The sequence below is a fragment of the Salvelinus alpinus genome, chromosome 30, assembly GCF_045679555.1.
Source record: "Salvelinus alpinus chromosome 30, SLU_Salpinus.1, whole genome shotgun sequence".
NCBI classification, from domain to species: Eukaryota; Metazoa; Chordata; class Actinopteri; order Salmoniformes; family Salmonidae; genus Salvelinus; species Salvelinus alpinus.
In genome coordinates this window covers 24,729,650-24,748,519 of record NC_092115.1, presented here as the reverse complement: position 1 = coordinate 24,748,519, position 18,870 = coordinate 24,729,650, and positions in this window count along the sequence as shown.

Here is an 18,870-nt window from a genome sequence, read left to right as displayed (position 1 = left end):
ACTATGTGTCCACTGCCCACAAAATGTGGTGGAAACTGAGCTGCACTTCCTAACGTCCTGCCAAATGTATAACCACATTAGAGACACATTTCCCTCAGATTACATAGACCCACAAAGAATTTGAAAACAAAACACATTTTGATTAACTCCTATATCTGTTAGGTGAAATACCCCATTGTGCCATCACAGCAGAAAAATGTGTGACCTTTTGCCACACGAAAATGGCCACCAGTGAAGGTTAAACACCAATGTAAGTTCAAGACATATTTATGTTAATTTATTTTCCCTTTTGTACTTTAACTATTTGCACATCATTACAATACCATACTGTTGTGTCGTTGACGATCATTAAATGTGAAGACTATATTATCAAATCAATTCTCTATGTGTAATTTAATTATGAGATTAAACTAATCATGTACTGAAACTTTAATTAACTAGGAAGTTGGGGCACCACGGGAACATGTTTATAGAGTGTCAATTTCCCGAACATAACTCTTCAGATATTTTCATATCTTATCAAAACAGTCGCTTATTAATTAATTTGACCTAATCAGTATCATTACTGAACGTTGCAAACCCTTGGATATCTGCAAGAACCCTAGCCTAGATCATGAATCAGTGATATACAAATTGGTTAAATTATTTATTTATTAACTAATTAATCAAATCACAGAAAGACATGAAAACACACACAATTAGCTCATACATGGGTTACTACATGACACAAAGAAAAAGTCCCTAGCTGACGAAACCGATATGATGGCTTGGTAGACAAAGGAAAGGGGGTGGGGACCGCTCAAGAGCGGGAGACTCATAGCTGATAACTACACTCATAGAAATTGCTAATACTTTGAATATGAACAACCGCTCATTCGAAAAGAAATAGCAATTTACATATATACGAGTGTATACCTTGTTGTCGCTCTCTGTGGTCGCCGGTCTAGCTGCTGGAGAGAGTCGACAGAAAAGTCTCTGGTTGCATTCCTTGATGTTTCGGCGGATGTCAGTATTCTTCGTCCTAGACTACGTATATTTCCAGCTGCAGACTGAAAAGGCCTCGTCTAAGATTGGCTCCTTCTGTGGCAATGTTTTAGAGTTTAACCATTTCTAGCCGTGTAGCCAACGCTACACGCTGTATGGTCTCCTTGGCCTATAGAGTTGTAGTTCTTAATCATTTCACATGTAGCTACCGCTCCATGCTTATCTGGTCTTGTAGTTTTAAACCATTTGTCAGCCGTGTAACCACCGCTGTACACTGTCTGGTCTACTGGCCTATAGAATTGTAGCCATTCCAACGTGGGGACTCCGTCCCGGCGTTCTCTGACTTAATGTACATTTTGTAGGAAGTGGGTTTTATACTCTGTGGAGGAAGGGGACGTTCCATGACGCCGACCAAGTCTATGCTCACGTGGGCGTGGCCACTGACTAGTTAAAACTTGACATAAAATAAAATAAAATTGTATTAGTCACATGCGCCGAATACAACAGGTGTAGACCTTACAGTGAAATGCTTACTTACGAGCCCCTAACCAACAATGCAGTTTAAATTTCTTAAACTTCTAAAATACATAGCCTCCCGGGTGGCGCAGTGGTCTCAATCAATCAATCAATTTTATTTTATATAGCCCTTCGTACATCAGCTAATATCTCGAAGTGCTGTACAGACACCCAGCCTAAAACCCCAAACAGCTAGTAATGCAGGTGTAGAAGCACGGTGGCTAGGAAAAACTCCCTAGAAAGGCCAAAACCTAGGAAGAAACCTAGAGAGGAACCAGGCTATGAGGGGTGGCCAGTCCTCTTCTGGCTGTGCCGGGTGGAGATTATAACAGAACTATGCCAAGATGTTCAAAAATGTTCATAAGTGACAAGCATGGTCAAATAATAATCATGAATAATTTTCAGTTGGCTTTTCATAGCCGATCATCAAGAGTTGAAAAACAACAGGTCTGGGACAGGTGGCGGTTCCATAACCGCAGGCAGAACAGCTGAAACTGGAATAGCAGCAAGGCCAGGCGGACTGGGGACAGCAAGGAGTCACCACGGGCGGCAGTCCCGACGCATGGTCCTAGGGCCCAGGTCCTCCGAGAGAAAGAAAGAGAGAAGGAGAAAATTAGAGAGAGACAAGATTTTCAAAATGTTCATAAATGACAAGCATGGTCAAATAATAATCAGGAATAAATCTCAGTTGGCTTTTCATAGCCGATCATTAAGAGTTGAAAACAGCAGGTCTGGGACAGGTAGGGGTTCCATAACCGCAGGCAGAACAGTTGAAACTGGAATAGCAGCAAGGCCAGGCGGACTGGGGACAGCAAGGAGTCACCACGGCCGGTAGTCCCGACGTATGGTCCTAGGGCTCAGGTCCTCCGAGAGAAAGAAAGAGAGAAGGAGAAAATTAGAGAGCGCCAAGATTTTCAAAATGTTCATAAATGACAAGCATGGTCAAATAATAATCAGGAATAAATCTCAGTTGGCTTTTCATAGCCGATCATTAAGAGTTGAAAACAGCAGGTCTGGGACAGGTAGGGGTTCCGTAACCGCAGGCAGAACAGTTGAAACTGGAATAGCAGCAAGGCCAGGCGGACTGGGGACAGCAAGGTGTCATCATGCCCGGTAGTCCTGACGTATGGTCCTAGGGCTCAGGTTCTCAGAGAGAAAGAGAGAATGAGAGAATTAGAGAGAGCATACTTAAATTCACACAGGACACTGGATAAGACAGGAGAAGTACTCCAGGTAACCAACTGACCCTAGCCCCCGACACATAAACTACTGCAGCATAAATACTGGAGGCTGAGACAGGAGCGGTCAGGAGACACTGTGGCCCCATCCGAAGAAACCCCCGGACAGGGCCAAACAGGAAGGATATAACCCCACCCACTTTGCCAAAGCACAGCCCCCGCACCACTAGAGGGAAATCCTCAACCACCAACTTACAATCCTGAGACAAGGCCGAGTATAACCCACAAAGGTCTCCACCACTGAACCAGGTCTAAGGCACTGGTTCAAGCCCAGGCTCTGTCGCTGCTGTCCGCAACCGGGAGGCCCATGGGGCGACGCACAATTGGCTCAGCGTTGTCCGGGTTAGGGAGGGTTTGGCCGGCAGGGATATCCTTGTCTGATCACGCACTCGCGACTCCTGTGGCGGGCCGGGCGCAGTGCACGCTGACCAGGTCGCCAGGTGTACGGTGTTTCCTCTGACACATTGGTGCGGCTGGCTTCCGGGTTGGATGTGCATTGTGTCAAGAAGCAGTGCGGCTAGGTTGGGTTGTGTTTCGGAGGACGCATGGCTCTTGACCTTCGCCTCTCCCGAGTCCGTACGGGAGTTGCAGCGATGAGACAAGACTGTAACTACTACCAATTGGATACCACAAAATTGGGGAGAAAAAAGGGGGTAAAAAATAAAAAAAATAAATACAGATAAGAATAAGAAATAAAAGCATCAAGTAATTAAAGAGCAGCAGTAAAATAACAATAGCGAGACTATATATGGGGCGGTACCAGTACAGAGTCAATGCGCGGGGGCACCGGTTAGTTGAGGTAAGATGTACATGTAGGTAGAGTTATTAAAGTGACTATGCATAGATGATAACAACAGAGAGTAGCAGCAGTGTAAAAGAGGGGGGAGGGGCAATGCAAATAGTCTGGGTAGGCATTTGATTAGGTGTTCAGGAGTCTTATAGCTTGGGGGTAGAAGCTGTTTAGAAGCCTCTTGGACTAGACTTGGTGCTCTGGTACAGCTTGCCATGCGGTAGCAGAGAGAACAGTCTATGACTAGGATGGCTGGAGTCTTTGACAATTTTTAGGGCCTTCAAATCAAATGTATTTATAAAACCCTTCTTACATCAGCTGATATCTCAAAGTGCTGTACAGAAACCCAGCCCACAACCCCAAACAGCAAGCAATGTAGGTGTAGAAGCACCTTGGCTTGGAAAAACTCCCTAGTAAGGCCAGAACCTAGGAAGAAACCTAGAGAGGAACCAGGCTATGAGGGGTGGCCAGTCCTCTTCTGGCTGTGCCATTCTATGCTAGCAAAACAGTCCTGTTGCTTAGTATCTGCTTCATCTGACCACTTTTTTATTGATCTAGTCACTGGTGCTTCCTGCTTTAATTTTTTGATGGAAATTTGATAAAACGGATTTAAGTTTTCCTGCATTAAAGTCCCCAGCTACTAGGAGCATCGCCTCTGGGAGAGCTTTTTCTTGTTTGCTTATGGCGGAATACAGCTCATTCAATGCTGTCTTATTGCTAGTCTTAAACAGCTATGACAAATACAGATGAAAACTCTCTAGGTATGTAGTGTGGTCTACTGTTTATAATGAGATACTCTACCTCAGGTGAGCAATAGCTCGAGACTTCCTTAGATATCGTGCACCAGCTGTTATTTACAAAAACACATAGTCCGCCGCCCCTTGTCTTACCAGACGCCGCTGTTCTATCCTGCCAGTGCAGCATATAAACAGCCAGCTGTATGTTGATAGTGTCGTCATTCAGCCATGTCTCCGTGAAGCAAAAGATATTAACATTTTGAATGTCCGTTGGTAGTTTAATCTTCTGCGTACATCCTAACAAGTATCTCGTTTAAAAGGCCAACATTACATTACATCTTCTCACAAATAGTTTCATATTCAATCATATATTTTATACAACATTTAGATGTAAACCCCATAATTGAGAAGTGAACACAACCAAAGACACAGTATATATTGTTCTACTGTCTTTCCTGATGTCACACAATAAAACCAATTCGACAGCATTGTTCTTTAAATACCCATGGACAATTTCCACGTTCTCAAACATAGAAATATTGTTTAATTCTCCAATTTTGGGGATTAGGAGTTTTGGCAAGATAAGCTCTTTGTTCTCCCAGAGGTTTCTTTCCCTCCATATTCCATGGAAACAAAGAGTTTCTACCATGAATTTATAACCATTGTAAAACCTGAGGTGGGAGAGATATACACCTTAAAGGGCCACGTCGTGACAGTACATAGCCATAATATTATATTTGAAATGTCTCAATTTCTTTAAAATGTTTGTGAGTGTAATGTTACTGTTCATTTTTTGTTGTTTATTTCACATTTGTTTATTATCTATTTCACTTGCTTTGGCAATGTAAACCTATGTTTCCCATGCCAATAAAGCCCTTTGAATTAAATTGAGAGAGAGCGAGACCAAATGAGAAAGATGGAGGGAGAGAGAGAGGGAGAGGGAGTAAGAGAGAGAGATAGAGGGAGAGAGAGAAATGGAAGGAGAGAGATGGAGAGAGGAAAAGAGAGAAACTGTTCTGTTCCCTGCAGCCACAGCTCTAGTCTACATTCACTACAGAAACTCTCCCTAGGGAAACCACCTAGTTGGCTGACTGGAGGGAAAGAGATCTTGTCACGTGATGTTTCCTCCCGTTTCTCTCTTTCTCCCTCTCTCTTTCTCTGTACCTTCCTCCACTCCACTCTCCCTCCCTCGTTCTCTTTCTTTCTCTTTCTCTCGCTCTCTCTCTATCTCTCTCTATCTCTCTCTCTTTCTCTCTCTCTCTCTCTTTCTCTCTCTCTCAATTCAATTCAATTTCAATTCAATGTCAATTTAAGGGCTTTATTGGCATGGGAAATACATGTTAACATTGCCAAAGCAAGTGAAGTAGATAATAAACAAAAGTGAAAATAAACAATAAAAATTAACAGTACACTCACAGAAGTTCCAAAGGAAAAAATACATTTCAAATGTCATATTATGTCTATATACAGTGTTGTAACGATGTGCAAATATTTAAAATATAAAACGGAAAATAAATATAAATATGGGTTGTATTTACAATGGTGTTTGTTCTTCACTGGTTGCCATTATCTTGTGGCAACAGTTCACAAATCTTGCTGCTGTGATGGCACACTGGTATTTCACCCAGGAGATATGGGAGTTTATCAAAATTGGGTTTGTTTTCGAATTCTTTGTGGATCTGTGTAATCTGAGGGAAATATGTGTCTCTAATATGGTCTACGTTTGGCAGGAGGTTAGGAAGTGCAGCTCAGTTTCCACCTCATTTTGTGGGCAGTGTGCACATAGTCTGTCATCTCATGAGAGCCAGGTCTGCCTACGGCAGCCTTCCTCAATAGCAAGGCTATGCTCACTGAATCTGTACATAGTCAAAGCTTTCCTTAAGTTTAGGTCAGTCACAGAGGTCAGGTATTCTGCCACTGTGTACTCTCTGTTTAGCATTCCAGTTTGCTCAGTTTTTTGGTTAATTCTTTCCAATGTGTCAAGTAATTATATTTTTGTTTTCTCATGATTTGGTTGGGTCTAATTGTGTTGCTGTTCTGGGGCTCTGTGGGGTCTGTTTGTGTTTGTGAACAGAGCCCCAGGACCAGCTTGCTTAGGGGACTCTTCTCCAGGTTCATCTCTCTGTAGGTGGTGGCTTTGTTATGGAAGGTTTGGGAAATGGCTTCCTTTTAGGTGGTTGTAGAATTCAACGTCTCTTTCCTGGATTTTGATAATAGCGGTATCAGCCTAATTCTGCTCTGCATGCATTATTTGGTGTTTTATGTTGTACACGGAGGATATTTTTGCAGAATTCTGCATGCAGAGTCTCAATTTGGTGTTTGTCCCATTTTGTGAATTCTTGGTTGGTGAGCGGACCCCAGACCTCACAACCATAAAGGGCAATGGGATCTATAACTGATTCTAGTATTTTTTGCCAGATCCTAATTGGTACGTTGAATTTTATGTTCCTTTTGATGGCATTAAAGGCCCTTCTTGCCTTCACAGCTTCGTAAAAGTTACCTGTGGCGCTGATGTTTAGGCCAAGGTATGTATCGTTTTTTGTGTGCTCTAGGGCAATGGTCTCTAGATGGAATTTGTATTTGTGGTCCTGCAACTGGACCTTTTTTGGAACACCATCATTTTTGTTTTACTGAGATTTATTGTCAGGGCACAGGTCTGACAGAGTCTGTGCAGAAGATCTAGGTGCTGCTGTAGGCCCTCCTTGGTTGGGGACAGAAGCACCAGATCATCAGCAAACAGTACACATTTGACTTCAGATTCTACTAGGGTGAGGCCGGGTGCTGCAGACTGTTCTAGTGCCCTCGCCAATTCGTTGATATATATGTTGAAGAGGGTTGGGCTTAAGCTGCATCCTTGTTTCACCCCACGACCCTATGGAAAGAAATGTGTGTGTTTTTTTGCCAATTTTAACCACACACTTGTTGTTTGTGTACATGGATTTTATAATGTCGTATGTTTTTCCCCCAACACCACTTTCCATCAATTTGTATAGCAGACCCTCATGCCAAATTGAGTCAAAGGCTTTTATGAAATCAACAAAGCATGAGAAGACTTTGCCATTGTTTTGGTTTGTTGTTTGTCAATTAGGGTGCCAAGGTGAATACATGGTCTGTCGTTCGGTATTTTGGTTAAAAGCCAATTTGACATTTGCTCAGTACGTTGTTTTGACTAAGGACATGTACAAGTCTGCTGTTAATGATAATGCAGAAGGTTTTCCCAAGGTTGCTGTTGATGCATACAGTGGGGCAAAAAAGTATTTAGTCAGCCACCAATTGTGCAAGTTCTCCCACTTAAAAAGATGAGAGAGGCCTGTAATTTTCATCATAGGTACACTTCAACTATGACAGACAAAATGAGAAAAAAAATCCAGAAAATCACATTGTAGGATTTTTAATGAATTTATTTGCAAATTATGGTGGAAAATAAGTATTTGGTCACCTACAAACAAGCAAGATTTCTGGCTCTCACAGACCTGTAACTTCTTCTTTAAGAGGCTCCTCTGTCCTCCACTCGTTACCTGTATTAATGACACCTGTCCACAACCTCAAACAGTCACACTCCAAACTCCACTATGGCCAAGACCAAAGAGCTGTCAAAGGACACCAGAAATAAAATTGTAGACCTGCACCAGGCTGGGAAGACTGAATCTGCAATAGGTAAGCAGCTTGGTTTGAAGAAATCAACTGTGGGAGCAATTATTAGGAAATGGAAGACATACAAGACCACTGATAATCTCCCTCGATCTGGGGCTCCACGCAAGATCTCACCCCGTGGGGTCAAAATTATCACAAGAACGGTGAGCAAAAATCCCAGAACCACACAGGGGGACCTAGTGAATGACCTGCAGAGAGCTGGGACCAAAGTAACAAAGCCTACCATCAGTAACACACTACGCCGCCAGGGACTCAAATCCTGCAGTGCCAGACGTGTCCCCCTGCTTAAGCCAGTACATGTCCAGGCCCGTCTGAAGTTTGCTAGAGAGCATTTGGATGATCCAGAAGAAGATTGGGAGAATGTCATATGGTCAGATGAAACCAAAATATAACTTTTTGGTAAAAACTCAACTCATCGTGTTTGGAGGACAAAGAATGCTGAGTTGCATCCAAAGAACACCATACCTACTGTGAAGCATGGGGGTGGAAACATCATGCTTTGGGGCTGTTTTTCTGCAAAGGGACCAGGATGACTGATCCGTGTAAAGGAAAGAATGAATGGGGCCATGTATCGTGAGATTTTGAGTGAAAACCTCCTTCCATCAGCAAGGGCATTGAAGATGAAACGTGGCTGGGTCTTTCAGCATGACAATGATCCCAAACACACCGCCCGGGCAACGAAGGAGTGGCTTCTTAAGAAGCATTTCAAGGTCCTGGAGTGGCCTAGCCAGTCTCCAGATCTCAACCCCATAGAAAATCTTTGGAGGGAGTTGAAAGTCCGTGTTGCCCAGCAACAGCCCCAAAACATCACTGCTCTAGAGGAGATCTGCATGGAGGAATGGGCCAAAATACCAGCAACAGTGTGTGAAAACCTTGTGAAGACTTACAGAAAACGTTTGACCTCTGTCATTGCCAACAAAGGGTATATAACAAAGTATTGAGATAAACTTTTGTTATTGACCAAATACTTATTTTCCACCATAATTTGCAAATAAATTCATTAAAAATCCTACAATGTGATTTTCTGGATTTCTTTTCTCATTTTGTCTGTCATAGTTGAAGTGTACCTATGATGAAAATTACAGGCCTCTCTCATCTTTTTAAGTGGGAGAACTTGCACAATTGGTGGCTGACTAAATACTTTTTTTGCCCCACTGTATCCCACGGTAGTTATTGGGGTCAAATTTGTCTCCACTTTTGTGGATTGGTGTCACGCCCTGACCTTAGTTATCTTTGTTTTCTTTATTATTTTGGTTAGGTCAGGGTGTGACGAGGGTGGTATGTGTGTTTTTGTCTTGTCTAGGGTTTTGGTATGTCTAGGTGTGTGTGTGTAGTCTAGGCATTATGTAGGTCTATGGTGGCCTGGATTGGTTCCCAATCAGAGGCAGCTGTTTATCGTTGTCTCTGATTGGGGATCCTATTTAGGTTGCCATTTTCCAGTTTGGTTTGTGGGTTATTGTCTAGGTGATGTTGCATGTCTGCACTCGTGTCATTTAGCGTTCACGGTCGTTTTGTTTTAGTTGGTTAAGTGTTCTTTTTTATAATAAAAGATGATGTATTCACATCACGCTGCGCTTTGGTCTCCTTCCTATGACGAACGTGACAATTGGGGTGATCAGTCCTTGGGTCCAAATATTGGGGAAGATGCCAGAGCTAAGGATGATGTTTAAGTATAGCCAATTGGAATTTGTTGTTTGTATATTTTATCATTTTATTGAGGATACCATCAACACCACAGGCCTTTTTGGGTTGGAGGGTTTGTATTTTGTCCTGTAGTTCATTCAATGTAATTGGAGAATCCAGTGGGTTCTGGTTGTTTTTAATATTGATTCTAAGATTTGTATTTGATCATGTATATGTTTTTGCTGTTATTTGTTATAGGGCCAAAAAGATGGGAGAAGTGGTTTACCCATACATCTCCATTTTGGAGATTCGTGTTCTTTGTTCAGTAATTTCCAATTTTCCCAGAAGTGGTTAGTCTATGGATTCTTCAGTTACATTGAGCTGATTTCTGACGTGCTGTTCCTTTTTCCGTAGTGTATTTCTGTATTGTTTTAGTGATTCACCATAGTGAAGGCATAGACTCGGGTGTTCTGGGTCTCTGTTTTTGGTTGGATAGGTTTCTCAATTTCTTTCTTAGGTTTTTGCATTCTTCATCAAACCATGTGTCATTGTTGTTCGTTTTCTGTTTGAAATGTTCATATTTTAGATTTTTTTTTAAATATATTTTTAGGTCTCTGTCTCTCCCTCTCTTTCTATCTCTGTCACTTTTGCCAACTACTCAGAGACAAAGGCTTCTGTCACCATTCATATGGATTTGTTCATCACGATCCCTCCTGCTGCATTGCTTCCCTTCCCCTGACACAGTTCAAAGAGCTGTTAGTCAGCTCGCTTCTGTAAAACTCTAGTGGCTATCATGTGAAAACTAATTAGGGAGGTCATTAGTACTCTAGTCTATGGAGATGTGAGGCTTCCTCTGTGTGCTGTTATTTACACTTAACCCCATTGTACCATAAGCAATATTTTAGAGGTTACTATACTGTTTTTACCCCTTACCCCATTCAAATATATATATATATATGCAAATAATGTTAATAGAACTTACAGCCCTCTGGGTAAAGGGGGCTATAGGCTCAGTCTAATTTAATTATTTAATGTTAGTGATCAGTAAGAAAAGGGTCAGAGAACAAAGGTTCATTGAATGATGTGCACTGTAACCTAATTCTAGTCCTGCTAGGGTGGTAGATCCCTAGTGTAAACAGCGATATGATGTGCAGGTCCAGAGGCAGCATCGATCGCCTGTCAGAGACATATTGATTGGATGGTTTCTCTGAGGGTGAAGGTACTTTCCTCCCTCCCTCCAGGCTTGGGGCTTTGATTTACAGTACTGTAAGGTACACAGTGGGTCTCCCTCTCGCTCTATTTCTCTTTCTTTCTCTCTCTCTCTCTCGCTCGATGGCTGGCACATTCTTAACAAATAAGACAGAGGCTGCTTCGAGGCCATCCAATTGTTGTGAACTTTAGTAAGCTATCAGACACATGACAACAAGCCTGTTATTGTCTTAGGTAAACATTCCCCAAATGCCATTTCTATGACATTGTACTCTTGAATTCCCTGCAGGGTGTCAGTATTGGGCGATGTAGACAATGCAATTGCAAGTCTTAGCATTTGGAATCCGCATGGGATGATATGACTTCCTCTCTATTTCAAATGGTTATTTTGCTCACTGGTCCCTACTATTTGCCTGGGTAAACTATCTCCCTAAATACTTTAAACCTGATTTAAAAGATAATTCAAGGGGTAGAGAAACAGACATTTTCAGTTGCTTCAACTGTTTTCTACTAAAATGTAGATACGTGTATTTTAGAATTCTTCAAGGAATCAAAACAAGCCTTCTATTGGAGGATGAAAAGCTGCTTTATGACTTCATATGAAACCATTAAAGGAATTGATGGTTAATGAACTAATCTGAGAGCATTCATACACATGAATTTAACACATGAAAAGACCATTTATTGTGTGTGCTAAAAGCAGGGCTTTGAAGAAAGAGAAGATTAAGGGAACTAACATGAAAGCCTGCTTTTCTCTGCTAGCGTTGGATACCATGCATCCCACCTGGTAGAAAAATCTGTGTGCCACTTTGCTGCTTTATGAGTGTTTAGTAAGTCAGTGGTAGCTGGGTTATGGACAAGTCCATTAATTCTAAATTAGTAGTTCTACAGACTAAGACTGTGCCCCCATATGGATGTCATTACTGCAGTACATTGCTTATACTTACTGGCAGTTGCTTACGTACAGTATGTATATGTGTCACTTGTAGACTCTGTTGGTTATAGATCTGTTTTGCTGTGTGATTAGAGGAACATACAGCTGGTGACCAGGCTACTGTTGTCAAGGCAACCACATCTGAATTTCTTCCCTGCAAGTTGTCATGATCAAATGAAGAAAAAAAGACCAAATGGGCACTAGGCCACATGTGTACCTTGTTTCCAAAAAAAGGTCAGTGACTCGTCAATACTCACTCCTCTAATTTGATTACTTGCAAAACACCTATCATTGCACATTTTGGATTAATTTGCGTAATTTAGCAGACATTCTTATCCAGAGCGACTTACGGGAGCAATTAGGGTTAAGTGCCTTGCTCAAGGGCACATCAACAGACGTTTGACAGAGTCGGCTCTGGGATTCGAACCAACAACCTTTCGGTTACAGGCACAATGCTCTTAACTGTTAACTGCTAGGCTACCTGCCTCCAGATTCCACAAACAGTTTGTAAAAACAGAAAAGAAGAAAAGTAAAGACATAACACCCCTTACTCTGTGATAACTATTGTGTGGGTGTTTGCTCTTCCAGGAGTGGAGTCGAGGCAGCTGTGAGTCATCATAACCTTGGTTATTACATAACATTCCAACCGCCGCACTAAAACTCACTTTACCAGTAACAGTACACTGACAATAATACCAAGTAATAATACCTATAATAATAATACCTCAAAGTTATTTTCCCACCCATATCTTGTAAATCACAAAGCCTCTGTGCTGCTCTACTGGCCAAGCCCCACCTGCTCGTAGCTGCCTGAGACTGTAGCAGTGAGATGTTCACACCAGGGTGAGAGAGGTCAGCAGCCATGGGAGAGCCTGGGAGTGCCCCAGAATGTATTTTTTCACTTGGGAAGTGGCCCTGAATCTTAAGCACTTCACACTTCCAGCCTGTAAACCCAGTATGGAGTAGCTCAGGGGGGTCTCTGGGGAAAACATTCTCTCTGATCTGATGGTAAACATCTAGGTGATTATATTCCCATCTTCTCCTTCTCCTGCTCTGGAACAGCATGGGAGACCATTCTGTTTGTATGTGCTTCTGTACATGACAAGGACATGTCTCATACTCAGCCTTTTGTTTGTACTTGTAATTTTTATTTTTGGTTGATTTTAATGATGGCTTTATCATCAACACTTACCGTATAGCTCTGTTATACAACAATAGTATGTATACTGGTGTGTGTGTGCAAATCAAATACATGTAATGAGGTATAGAGAGAGAAAAAAAGAAAGTTAAAGTATCTCAATACAGTGAACTATATATCTCAAAACAGTAGATTACTACAACATAAACTACAAGTGCCTTTCAACAGGAGACATCCAGGTTGATTCCAGGAGCCTTGGCCTGGCCTGACCCTATTCGTCCTCCTCAGTAGACATTATCCCTTTACCTCAGGGCGTGGGAATATGATTGATCACTTCAAATACATCACTGTACAAACATCACACAGAGCCAGGTGAAGGCAGATAGGGTCTATGACAACTCCTTTTTTCTATTTTTACAATTTAGGTCAGCTATGCTGGCCTATGGAGTCCCTTGGGAAACCCAACTACAAAACCATCCAATGATGGGATTTATAAATAAATCATCTCCCGAACGGACTGATCTCTATAATGTATAAACAACTTTTGGAATGTTCATACTCTGAGCTAGCTATTTAAAAAGTATGGTCCACAGATCTAAGTGAATCTGAACAACCCTTTAACTGGAGCAGAATATGGAAAAATATGACCTTGGCATCCCGTAAGCCGAACCATCAACTTACAATTTAAGTTTGTTCACAGACTATATAAAACTAAGGAAAGGTATTATGATGAAATTGGGCCCAACATCCAACTGTTGACTGTGTCCCCTAAATTACATAGGCAGACTCCTTCAAATGATGTGGTAGTACCATGAAGTTAAATGCTTCTGGGACAAAGTTTAAAAAAATGTATTTAGAAGTGCATGAATGTAAATATGCAATGCGTTGCATCTACTATGTAACTTAACAAGGATAGCTTCTTGAATCTCTCAATCAATCAGAGATGATTACTGCTGGCAGGCAGAACTGCCGCAAAGAAGATGTTGGCTCTTAGATGGCAATCACCTCACTCCCACCCAATTTGCCAGTGGATACAGTTACTATTAGAAGTTAAAACATCAGAATTATTGACAGCGAGAATGAATGGTGCTAGTCAAAGAACAACTGAGGCCTGGACAAATATAATTGACTCTGTAAAGAATAATCTCAGCTAAAGCCCCACACATACGAATAAACAATCTATAAAGCCCAACACATACAGCACCAGTCAAAAGTTTGAACACAACTACGCATTCAAAGGTTTTTCTTAATTTTTACTATTTTCGACATTGTAGAATAATAGTGAAGACATCAAAACTATGAAATAACACATATGGAATCATGTAGTAACCAAAAAAGTATGAAACAAATCAAAATATATTTTAGATTTAATATTGTTCAAAGTAGCCACCCTTTGCACACTCTTGGCATTCTCTCAACCAGCTTGATGAGGTAGTCACCTGGAAGGCTTTTCCAACAGTCTTGAAGGAGTTCCCACATGTGCTGGGCAATTGTTGGCTGCTTTTCCTTCACTCGGCGGTCCAACTCATCCCAAACCATCTCAATTTGGTTGAGGTCGGGTGATTGTGGAGAACAGGTCATCTGATGCAGCACTCCATCACTCTCCTTCTTGGTCAAATAGCCCTTACACAGCCTGGAGGTGTGTTTTGGGTCATTGTCCTGTTGAAAAACAAATGATAGTCCCAGTAAGCGCCAACCAGATGGGATGGTGTATCGCTGCAGAATGCTGTGGTAGCCATGCTGGTTAAGTGTGCCCTGAATTCTAAATAAATCACTGACAGTGTCACCAGCAAAGCATCCCCACACCATCACACCTCCTCCTCCATGCTTCACGGTGGGAACCACACATGCAGAGATCATCCATTCCCCTACTCTGCATCTCACAAAGACACAGCGGTTGTAGCCAAAAATCACAAATTTGGACTCATCAGACCAAAGGACAGATATCCACTTGTCTAAATCAAATCAAATCAAATTTTATTTGTCACATACACATGGTTAGCAGATGTTAATGCGAGTGTAGCGAAATGCTTGTGCTTCTAGTTCCGACAATGCAGTAATAACCAACAAGTAATCTAACCTAACAATTCCACAACTACTACCTAATACACACAAGTGTAAAGGGATAAAGAATATGTACATAAAGATATATGAATGAGTGATGGTACAGAACGGCATAGGCAAGATGCAGTAGATGGTATAGTGTACAGTCTATACATATGAGATGAGTAATGTAGGGTATGTAAACATAAAGTGGCATAGTTTAAAGTGGCTAGTGATACATGTATTACATAAAGATGGCAAGATGCAGTAGATGATATAGAGTACAGTATATACATATGAGATGAGTAATGTAGGATATGTAAACATTATATTAAGTGGCATTGTTTAAAGTGGCTAGTGATACATTTTTACATAATTTCCATCAATTCCCATTATTAAAGTGGCTGGAGTTGAGTCAGTATGTTGGCAGCTGGAGTTGAGTCAAATGTTAGTGGTGGCTGTTTAACAGTCTGATGGCCTTGAGATAGAAGCTGTTTTTCAGTCTAATGTCTATTGCTCAAGTTTCTTGGCTCAAGCAAGTCTCTTCTTCTTATTGGTGTACTTTAGTGGTGATTTCTTTGCAGCAATTCGACCATGAAGCCCTGATTCACGCAGTCTCCTCTGAACAGTTGATGTTGAGATGTGTCTGTTACTTGAACTCTGTGAAGCATTTATTTGGGCTGCAATCTGAGGTGCAGTTAATTCTAATGAACTAGAGGTAACTCTGGGTCTTCCTTTCCTGTGGCGACCCTCATGAGAGCCAGTTTCATCATAGCGGATGGTTTGATGGTTTTTGCGACTGCACTTGAAGAAACGTTCAAAGTTCTTGAAATGTTCCATATTGACTGACCTTCATGTCTTATAGTAATGATGGACTATTGTTTCTCTTTGCTTATTTGAGGTGTTCTTGCCATAATATGGAAATGCTATTTTACCAAATAGGGCTAGCATCTGTATATCACTCCTACATTGTCACAACACAACTGATTGGCTCATCCACATTAAGAAGGAAAGAAATTCCACAAATTAACTTTTAACAAGGCACACCTGTTAATTGAAATGCATTTTTTTTTTGTATTTTTTTTTTTAACCAAGCAAGTCAGTTAATAAGAACAAATTCTTATTTACAATGACGGCCTACCGGGGAACAGAGCGACAGATTTGTACCTTGTCAGTGCTGGGATTCGATCCAGCAACCTTTTTGTTACTGGCCCAATGTTCTAACCACTAGGTTACCTGTCACCCCATTGAAACACATTCCAGGTGACTAACTCATGAAGCTGGTTGAGAGAATGCCAAGAGTGTGCAAAGCTGTCATCAAGGCAAATGGGTGGCTATTTGAAGAATCTCAAGCATAAAATACGTTTTGATTTGTTTAACACTATTTTGGTTACTACATTATTCCATATATATTGTTTCATAGTTTTGATGTCTTCACTATTATTCTACAATGTAAAAACCCTTGAATGAGTATGTGTTCTAAAACTATTGACCGGTAGTGTATTATATTTTTGTTCTGTATATATATATATATATATATATATATATATATATATATATATATATATATATATATATATATATATATATATATATATATATATATATGTATATATATATATATATGTATGTATACACTATCGTTCAAAAGTTTGGGGTCACTTAGAAATGACCTTGTTTTTGAAAGAAAATAAAAAGAATTGTCCATTAAAATAACATCAAATTTATCATAAATAAAGTGTAGACATTGTTAATGTTGTAAATGACTATTGTAGCTGGAAAGGGCTGATTTTTAATGGAATATCTGCATAGGCGTACAGAGGCCCATTATCAGCAACCATCACTCCTGTGTTCCAATGGCACGTTGTCTTAGCTAATCCAAGTTTATCATTTTAAAAGGCTAATTGATCATTAGAAAACCAGCACAGCTGAAAACTGTTGTTCTGGTTAAAGAGGCAATACAACTGTCCTTTAAACTAGTTGAGTATCTGCAGCATCAGAATTTGTGGGTTCGATGACAGGCTCAAAATGGCCAGAAACAAATAACTTTCTTCTGAAACTCATCAGTCTATTCTTGTTCTGAGAAATGAAGGCTATTCCATGAGAGAAATTGCCAAGAAACTGAAGATCTCATACAACGCTGTGTATTACTCCCTTCACAGATCAGCGCAAACTGGCTCTAACCAGAATAGAAAGAGGAGTGGGAGGCCCCTGTGCACAACTGAGCAAGAGGACAAGTACATTAAAATGTAGTTTGAGAAACAGACCCCTCACAAGTCCTCAACTGGCAGCTTCATTAAATAGTACCCACAAAACACCAGTCTCAACGTCAACAGTGAAGAGGCTACTCCGGGATGCTGGTCTTCTAGGCAGAGTTGCAAAGAAAAAGCCATATCTCAGCCTGGCCATTAAAAGATTAAGATTGGCAAAAGAACACAGACACTGGACAGAGGAAGATTGGAAAAATAGTGTTATGGACAGACGAATCTAAGTTTGAGGTATTCAGATCATAAAGAAGAGCATTTGTGAGACGTAGATAAAATGAAAGTATGAAAGCCATCTGTCAAGCATGGTGGAGGCAATGTGATGGTCTGGGGGTGCTTTGGTGGTGGTAAAGTGGTAGATTTGTACAGGGTAAAAGGGATCTCTAAGAAGGAAGGCTATCACTCCATTTTGCAACGCTATGCCATACCCTGTGGGCGGCACTTAATTGGAGCCAATTTCCTCCTACAACAGGACAATGACCCAAAGCACAGCTCCAAACTATGCAAGAACTATTTATGGAAGAAGCAGTCAGCTGGTATTCTGTCTATAATGGAGTGACCAGCACAGTCACCGGATCTCAACCCTATTGAGCTGTTGTGGGAGCAGCTTGACCGTATGGCACGTAAGAAGTGCCCATCAAGCCAATCCAACTTGTGGGAGATGCTTCAGGAAGCATGGGGTGAAATCTCTTCAGATTACTATTTCATATAAAAATCATTATTATTTTTAATTTTTTTGTTTTATTTCACCTTTATTTAACCAGGTAGGCAAGTTGAGAACATGTTCTCATTTACAATTGCGACCTGGCCAAGATAAAGCAAAGCAGTTCGACACATACAACAACACATAGTTACACATGGAGTAAAACAAACATACAGTCAATAATACAGTGAAGAATAAGTCTATATACAATGTGAGCAAGTGAGGTGAGATAAGGGAGGTGAAGGCAAACAAAATATATATATAAATAAATAAAAATATAAAAAAGGCCATGGTGGCGAAGTAAATACAATATAGCAAGTAAAAACACTGGAATGGTTGGTTTGCAGTGGAAGAATGTGCAAAGTAGAGATAGAAATAATGGGGTGCAAAGGAGCAAAATAAATAAATAAATACAGTAGGTAAAGAGGTAGTTGTTTGGGCTAAATTATAGATGGGCTATGTACAGGTGCAGTAATCTATGAGCTGCTCTGACAGCTTGTGCTTAAAGCTAGTGAGGGAGATAAGTGTTTCCAGTTTCAGAGATTTTTGTAGTTCGTTCCAGTCATTGGCAGCAGAGAACTGGAAGGAGAGGCGGCCAAAGGAAGAATTGGTTTTGGGGGTGACCAGAGAGATATACCTGCTGGAGCGCGTGCTACAGGTAGATGCTGCTATGGTGACCAGCGAGCTGAGATAAGGGGGGACTTTACCTAGCAGGGTCTTGTAGATGACCTGGAGCCAGTAGGTTTGGCGACGAGTATGAAGCGAGGGCCAGCCAACGAGAGTGTACAGGTCGCAGTGGTGGGTAGTATATGGGGCTTTGGTGACAAAACGGATGGCACTGTGATAGACTGCATCCAATTTATTGAGTAGGGTTTTGGAGGCTATTTTGTAAATGACATCACCGAAGTCGAGGATTGGTAGGATGGTCAGTTTTACAAGGGTATGTTTGGCAGCATGAGTGAAGGATGCTTTGTTGCGGAATAGGAAGCCAATTCTAGATTTAACTTTGGATTGGATATGTTTGATGTGAGTCTGGA